The following is a 7,837-nucleotide window of genomic DNA, read 5'->3' as shown; positions in this document are numbered from 1 at the left end:
ACCCACTGAGCCTGGCAGGCCAGCCCCAAGGGTGACGTAAATGAGCAGCAGGAGGCGGGGCCTGTACTGCCACCATCTGGTCCTGAAAAATGCGCCACAGTGTTCTGAGTGTCACCTTTGTGCCCCGCCCTGTCCCCCCCCCCCCCCAACACACTGCCCACGCCTGCTGCTGTCATCACCCCGTCCATCTGGTCCCCACCAATACGCAGGCACACACGCACCTGCGCAGACCCGTGAGGAATACAGGCCCATGAGGAGCACCTGCATAGGAGGAAGGCCAGACCAACAGGAGTACAGGCCCATGAGGAGTGCTGGTCCATCAGGAGCACAGGCCCATGAGGAGCATGGTGACTCCTGAGCGAGCGTACAGATCCGGCAGAGCAAAGGAGCAGCCTGTCAACGTGAGCCGGCTATTCCGGGTTGCTCGCCCGCAACGGACTGAGGCTCCGTTTAGTGGAGCTCAGCGTGAACCCTGCCATCCGGACCCCCTGTTCAGCAGATCTCTCTGATCGAGCTTTTAGTAATTACTCAGCAGTAATTACTAGTGCCTTGTTCTTCAGTGCCTGTTGCCACACGCCGGACCTGCATGTCTCTGACTTTCTGTGCTTTGGTCTTACTGCTGTGTGTTTTAAATGTCGCCTCCAGCGGCATCAAAAGGACGCCACCTTGCACCTCCATCTTCCAGCCACTGTGGTTGTTCCTCAGGCATAAATACCCAGCGCATCTGCTCTGTCCAAGGGGGTGTACATCAGTAGCACCTCCTTCATTGCCTGGCTCAAATCAGAGCAGCCTAAGTGCAACGAATGTTGGCTTTATAGACTAATAAAATTCTCCAAAATAATCACGTGCTCTCCGATTGGACAGAGAGCCCCGCTCTCCGGTTGGACAGAGAGCCCCGCTCTCTGACTGTCAGAGACACACTTGTAAAATCACGCATCTTCCAGCAGGAGGAGCACTGCCACTAACTCTACTGGTTGTCCCAGCTTCCTGGGCTCTGTCTCAGTACCCCTACTGCCATCCCATTGTGACACTTCCATTGTTCAGACCAGACTCACTGCACACACACAACAAGGTCTGCAGAAAGGAGAACAAGGGCTCAGACTGGTTAATGCATGACAGATCGCAGCCAATTAGAGCATGAGAAATAACTCCGTGCCAGGAAGCGAAACGCCCATCTGTGGCTGTGCCAGCATGGTGGGGACGTGCCTGGCACCCTGACACTGAACCTGCCTGGGCTTCACTGCTAAGTCACGTTCCTCCTGGACGCCCCACCGCCTTCCTGCAGACCCTTCCTGAATGGTAGCTGACACTCTGGCTTCTCTCTCCCTCGGTCCATCTCCCTCCTTCTCTCTCCATCTCCCTCCTTCTCTCTCCATCTCCCTCCAGCTCTCCCCATCCTGACCTCCACTAGCCACTGCTGTCCAGTGGGGGTTGGGGAGGTATCATGGTTTGTTTTGGACAGGGACACCGAAAGGGGTAACTCTGTGTGGTGACGATAATGACAAAGATTAAACCACACTGATCACAGAACAGCTGCCATTTGTAACAAAGACCCCCAACCCCGCCCCCGTCTGCAATCCCCCTGCTTTGAGGTTGTTTCCCCTCTGGTCTTTCCCGTCGTTCCAAACAGAATGGATTTCAGAGCAGCGATGCTCTGATGCGTTTCTGTTGTTCTTCTGAAGTGTGTTCAACTTTACCACACTCAGCGGGCCAGGCTCAGGGCCTGAGGGTCACACCTTCCGCTTCCTGATTGGTCAGCTCTGACTCCGCCCCTTCATGCTGCTATTCAAATCAGCAGGTGGCTGCATTACTGACACGCCCCCTTGATAATCTCAGTGTAAACAGTACATGGTTTACACCTGAGAGGGGGTGCTCTCCTGCGGCTGGAGGTTCGAGTGACACTGCATAGTGGCTGTTGCTGTATTTATGGCATCATGCCCTCCGCTGCCGTGGTGTGTCAAAGCGGCTCCCAGCTCTATCTCACCTCCCTCTCTCTTTCTGCCACTTTCTCGCTTTCTGTCTTCTCTCCCTTCCTGTCCTCTCTCTCTCTGCTTCATCTCTTCCACTGCCACCACTGCCCCCCCCCCCCCCCGCCCACTTGACCTCCCAGCCTTCACATTACGTCACACCACTTGCAAACAAACTCACAACACACTATCCTGGACTTAACCTAGCTCTCAGAATCCTTTTAATTACCACAATCGCCTAAAAAGCTTAATGAGACTGACCATGATGAGGGAGGGGGAGCCGTGGAATATCAGGAATAGCTCAGCGGTATTTCAGTGTCCGAGCTCGCTGCTGGTGTTTCAGCTGGAAGAGAAGCCCTTTCTGCTGGTGTAGAGGACAAGGCCTTCAGAATCCTCAGAAGATACCTCAGCAGTCTCCAGAAGGGCTCAGGGGCTTCTGTGAGATCAAAGTGAGCACGAGGCCCCGTGGCAGGGATTACTGTCACGATGGCCCCCCCACAGCTTGCCAGACAGAGTGTTCAGCAACGGAGGGCCTGGCTCCCCCCGGGCGTGTCAGGACTCGCTGTGAGGCTGACACAGCAGCACAGAGACACAGGCCTGTCTTACACGTGTGTCTCTCTCTGTCGGCTCTTCACGTCATGCCTCCTTCTATATTCCATCTTAACAGATGGTCTAACAACAACCCAGCTATATTTCACCGTTACATGCTAAAGCATTCTGATAGCGTGTTATTTTTGCTAAACAAGTTACATCATCGCCATTTGTCACACTTTCTTGCTGTAACAGGCCGTTCCTTAATGCCGTGAGGTCACACTACGGCTGGCAGTATTGCCTTCCAGTGAGTCTGCAGCCAGTGCCAGGCCCACTTCCTTTAGTAAACAATATGCTGCCATCTAGTGCCTGAAGTGAAACACTGCATCCTTTCACGGTAACTGTTGGGGAGTCCAGTTCACAAGCAGAAATGCAAATTAGGGGGGTGGCAGTTGTCAGGTGTATGCAGGAGAAGGAGGGGGCAGAATACCGTAATTGGTGGTGAAATATGCTGCCGTTCAGAGGCAGAGTACCAGGATGTACTGTCTGACTGAAGGAGCTGTTTTTAAGAGCTTAAGGAGGCTCGTTTTGTAAGGTCTTACATATTGGAGTAATCTGTCAGGGGGAAATGCAGCCGCCAAACTAGGGACACAGCTGGCGCTGTGAATCAAGGGGGCCGCCGCTCTCAGGCTGCGCCGGCAGCCTGTAGCCGTCAGCCTGCAGCCGGCAGCCGAAGGAAAACTCCGCCTTTTGTCTTCATGTCAGCAATTAGGTGTGTTTGCTTTCTGCAGCTGTATTCATTAAAGCCGGGAGCCTTTCATCCATCCGCTCCCTGAACGATTCAATCAACAGGCTTTGGTCCATCTCCAGCATCCCAGCCTTCCTCTGTTTCTTTAGCATTTTAACTGGATTGGGCCCTATATGTGTAAATGCTGTAAATCAAAAAGTAAAATTAAATTTCCTAATTGGTTTCTGTGGGACGGGTAAAACAGATTTAAATTGATTGCCGGTAATGGCCTTTTGTGAGACTGCAACAGCTTCCCGTTCAATGGGGGATTTAACAAAACCAATTAATTTACACGGCTCGCTCTCTCCCTCTGTCTGCGCCCCCCCCTCCCCCGCAGCAAAGGTGCCCCCTGCGGACTACTGGTCACTCTACAACCTCCCGTGTCTGTAGTTTTCTGTGAGCTGAGTGCAGCATTTTGTGTGGCCACTGGAGGCCGCCAATGTAATGCAGAGTGACAAAGACCACGAAAGCCGCTGTTAAGTCCAGTAAGGTGGCTCCAGTTAACTGTGACATAACCCTGAAGCCTGGGTTAAGGTTTCGGTGCAGGTTGGTCATTTGAAGGGTCAGAATTCTGTCAGCAGGCTGGTCTTCAAACAGGAGATCATGTATAGGGTACAGCTTCACCATCATCACAGCAATGAGTAACCAGCACTGTCAAATTGATGGAATCAATATATATATGTGTAATTGTATGTATGTGGCGGGGCGGCATGGTGGTGCAGTGGTTAGCACTGTTGCCTCACACCTCTGGGACCCGGGTTCGAGTCTCCGCCTGGGTCACATGTGTGTGGAGTTTGTATGTTCTCCCCATGTCGTCGTGGGGTTTCCTCCGGGTACTCCGGTTTCCCCCCCACGGTCCAAAAACATGCTGAGGCTAATTGGACTTGCTAAATTGCCCGTAGGTGTGCATGTGTGAGTGAATGGTGTGTGAGTGTGCCCTGCGATGGGCTGGCCCCCCATCCTGGGTTGTTCCCTGCCTCGTGCCCATTGCTTCCGGGATAGGCTCCGGACCCCCCGCGACCCAGTAGGATAAGCGGTTTGGAAAATGGATGGATGGATGGATGTATGTATGTGGGGGGACGGTGTATATATTACATCGTGGGGCCCGAATGTCCCCTCAATATGATAAAAATATATATTTTGACCTTGTGGGGACCATTTTTTTTGGGCCTTACAAGGGGAAACTCAATTTTGTAAAAATCTGTGACTGCAATCAAAAAACGAAAAGTGCCGAAGGTTAAGGTTAGGGCTGGGTGGGGGTTAAGGTCGTCATTATTGGGATTAGGGTTTTGCCCAGAGAAATGAATGGATGGTCCCCGCAAAGATATGAATACAAATGTATGTGTGTGTGTGTGTGTGTGTGTGTGTGTGTGTGGAAGGGGGTGAGTTGTGTCAATTACAAACTCCCCATGCTTCGCTGTACCCAAAAGTGCCATTTTAAACACTTACATGCTATAATGAACGAACGATCGATACATTTTGCATCAGGCATTAGCTCAAAGTTGCGTCGAAGTTAGAAGGAGATGCATCTTCTTCGGGCAGGGTCCCTTTAAGAGGACGGAGGCCGGGCGGACCCCCGCCACGGCTGGAAGGGGAGGTGAAGGTCACACTTTTGCTCACAATCTGATTACTCACCACTAATTCCTAACTCATTTTCTTCTCAGTTTCTGAGCAAATATTATCCGAACTAGAGGTAATGTGACATTTCAGAAGGGCACATTAAAATCGCTAAATACATTTTCATTAATTACATCGAGGGCAACTGTTTGCCCATGATTAAAACAGATGTCTTCCATTTCCCCGAGAAAGGAAAGCAATCATTTCCGTGAAGGCATTCTCTGTAAATAACAACATAGACGCTGAGAGCGAAAATTGCGGTGGACGGGAATCAATCGGCGAACACTGACAGAAAGGTGGAAAATTAGCTGCAGGTAGATGCGATATTAATAATTTAAAATATTATGTGGGAAGTCTAATGAGTAATACAGTAACACCGGGAGCAGAACTGGTGTTTGCAGGAAAGGAGAATCTGTGGCCAAGAGCACCGAGGACGGTAAAAGGCGCAGTTATGTATCTGGATAAATGGTTTATATGTCTATGTATGCAAAATACGGTTAAAAAATAATAAATAATGATTACTACACAATATCAGACTCCCTCAGCACCAAAACGCTCTCGCAGGAAGATCACATGAGCCTCAGACATTTATGGCGGCGTGTCTGCTGCGAGGAGAAGCTTAGGGCTTTGATGTAAATGGCGCTCATCCAGTTTATCCGGTTTGGGGCTCTGTGATCCGGAGCCAGTCCGGCCATACCAGCCCGGTCACATCCGTGCGCAGCGCTTGTCTCTAAACTCTTGGCTTAATAGGCGCCTGACGCGGTTTACTCCAGGCTCCCAAAAACCAGACCAATCGGTTTTGTAATGTGTGTCTCATTAATCTGCATATGTATTTTCATAATACGGTTAATAGCCATTAAGGTTACTGGACCATATGAGCTGCATGTATTATAACATTAATAACGCTTTAACGTTTACATTTTACAGAATAATTGTTCCAACGTTCCTATGGAGTAGTTTAAGCAACCAAAATCAATTTCGTACGGTTATGTTTCTCGGAAAACACTCAGACACGTGATTTCGCGACTTCTCTGCGTAGTTTGAATCAGCCTATACCCTCGCTCGCCAGAAGGCGGCGCCATAAGATCCAATTTTACACACCAGTATATTGGCAGGGTGAACAGTGGTACAGCAGCAGTGCCAGAGAGACGCCGCAGGTAGTAGCGTCTTTCCCGCCCACTATGAAAAAAACTGATTTAAATATGCAAAGTAAAAAACAAATGATAGTATTTGATGATGTACATGGCTTACACTGGTGTCCTAATGATGCAATGTAGAGTAAATGGCCCATTGCTACTTGTTGGGGTATCTGCTGTTGTACCTTCCTGCTGTTCAAGCTGAAGGGGATCCACTAAATGTGTTGCTCACCATGTTTCTGCTCTAAGAGCTGTGTAGCCAGTTTGTAGATTTTGAAATCTCAGATCTGTCTCTGGGATGCTGACCTGTGACCTCTTTGACCTGTGACCTCTTTGACCTGCGACTGTGACCTCTCTCCTGCAAGCCCATCCTAGCAGCTCATGTGCCCCTTCTGCATGCAAGACTGTGTTTTTTTGTTTCCATAGCGTTTATCATCCTTGCTTTGCACCCCTGGATCTGAAGAAAAGAAATGCCTTCCCTAGTCTCCTTAGATGAGGGCTTGGACAGAGGAAAGAGAGATGAAAAATTCTTAAAGGGTTCATGTGTTGTTTTGCGGGGGGTACAGCAGGGGGCAGTGTGGTTACATTCATGCAGATGGTGATAGGAAGCAGGAAGAACAGCAAAGAGAGCAGCCTTTTAACGGAAGATGTACAAGTCTCCTCAGGAGGAGGCAGAATGCATGGGGAGTGTCTGTCTCTGTCTGTCTGTCTGTCTCTGTCTGTCTGTCTGCCTGCCTGTCTGTCTGCCTGTCTGTCTGTCTCTGTCTGTCTTCCTGTCTGTCTCTGTCTGCCTGTCTGTCTACCTGTCTGCCTGCCTGTCTGTCTACTTGTCTGTCTGCCTGTAGTGGCACACACATGTCACCCAGGCCATGAAGCGTGTTCACTATGATGGTCAAAAAACATTAAGTTCATGCGACATGACCTCCCCAGCTCTAATTTTGTTCTATGTCTGACCACTATTAGGTTATGATAAAGTACATGCTTTACATAATTTACAGATGAAAATAGGCCTGTTGGTTTGCATATGCATCATAAAGCTTCATCAGTATGCGAATCCCGGAGTCCATCCGCTGATGTGATGTTCTCACACGCTGCCAAATTCCAAGGACTTTGCACATGGCCAGGTGAGCTGCCTCTTTCAAAGCAGCATTTTCATCACTGTGGACATTCATCATAAGTCACTGGTTGGAAGATGTGCATCTTCATCAGCCTCCTACCCTAACAGGCGTGGTTCAGCACTGCTTGTAGTCGTCGCCATTCTTACTCCGTAGTTTGTCAAACAGTTTATATCCTAAAATGTCTCAAAACCCCCGTTTTCAGTTGCCTGTTTATCACTATTCTTACCTTTTTCTTTGCAGTGTAGTATGAGTATTTGTTATTATTCTCCTAGTAATATGTAACGCCCGGTGTGAATCGGCGCTTCCCGTCCTGGGTGGACTGCACAGCGCAGAGAGGCACGCAGGTAGACCACCAGGGACGTGTGTGTGTGTGTGTGTGTGTGTGTGTGTGTGTGTGTGTGTGTGTGTGTGTGTGTGCGCGTGCGTGCGTGCGTGCGTGCGTGCGTGTGTGTGTGGAATATGTATATATTACATTGTGAGGACCAAATATGATAAAAAAAAAAAAAAAACGTGTTATATTGATGTTGTGGGGATAATACTTTTCAGTCCCCACAAGGTGAAAAAAGTTTTGTAAAAGTTTTATAAAAATCTGTTACTGCAATCAAAAAACTAAAAATTCCAAAAGTCTGGTGCAAGGTTTGGTTATTTATGGTTAAGGTTAGGGCTGAGTAGGGGTTAGGG

General features: G+C 49.3%; 1 long non-coding RNA gene across 1 annotated transcript; it reads left to right on the top strand.

Annotated features, from left to right (window-relative positions):
• The first annotated feature begins 3,980 nt into the window (after window positions 1-3,980).
• LOC125707435 (uncharacterized) lies at window positions 3,981-7,571 on the top strand. The gene is made up of 2 exons (XR_007382286.1): window positions 3,981-7,162; window positions 7,429-7,571. It is a non-coding gene; the product is annotated as an uncharacterized LOC125707435 (long non-coding RNA).
• The last annotated feature ends 266 nt before the right edge of the window (window positions 7,572-7,837 follow it).

Source organism: Brienomyrus brachyistius, chromosome 14 (assembly GCF_023856365.1).
Source record: "Brienomyrus brachyistius isolate T26 chromosome 14, BBRACH_0.4, whole genome shotgun sequence".
Lineage (NCBI taxonomy): Eukaryota > Metazoa > Chordata > Actinopteri > Osteoglossiformes > Mormyridae > Brienomyrus > Brienomyrus brachyistius.
This window is presented reverse-complemented; position numbering and strand designations above follow the sequence as displayed.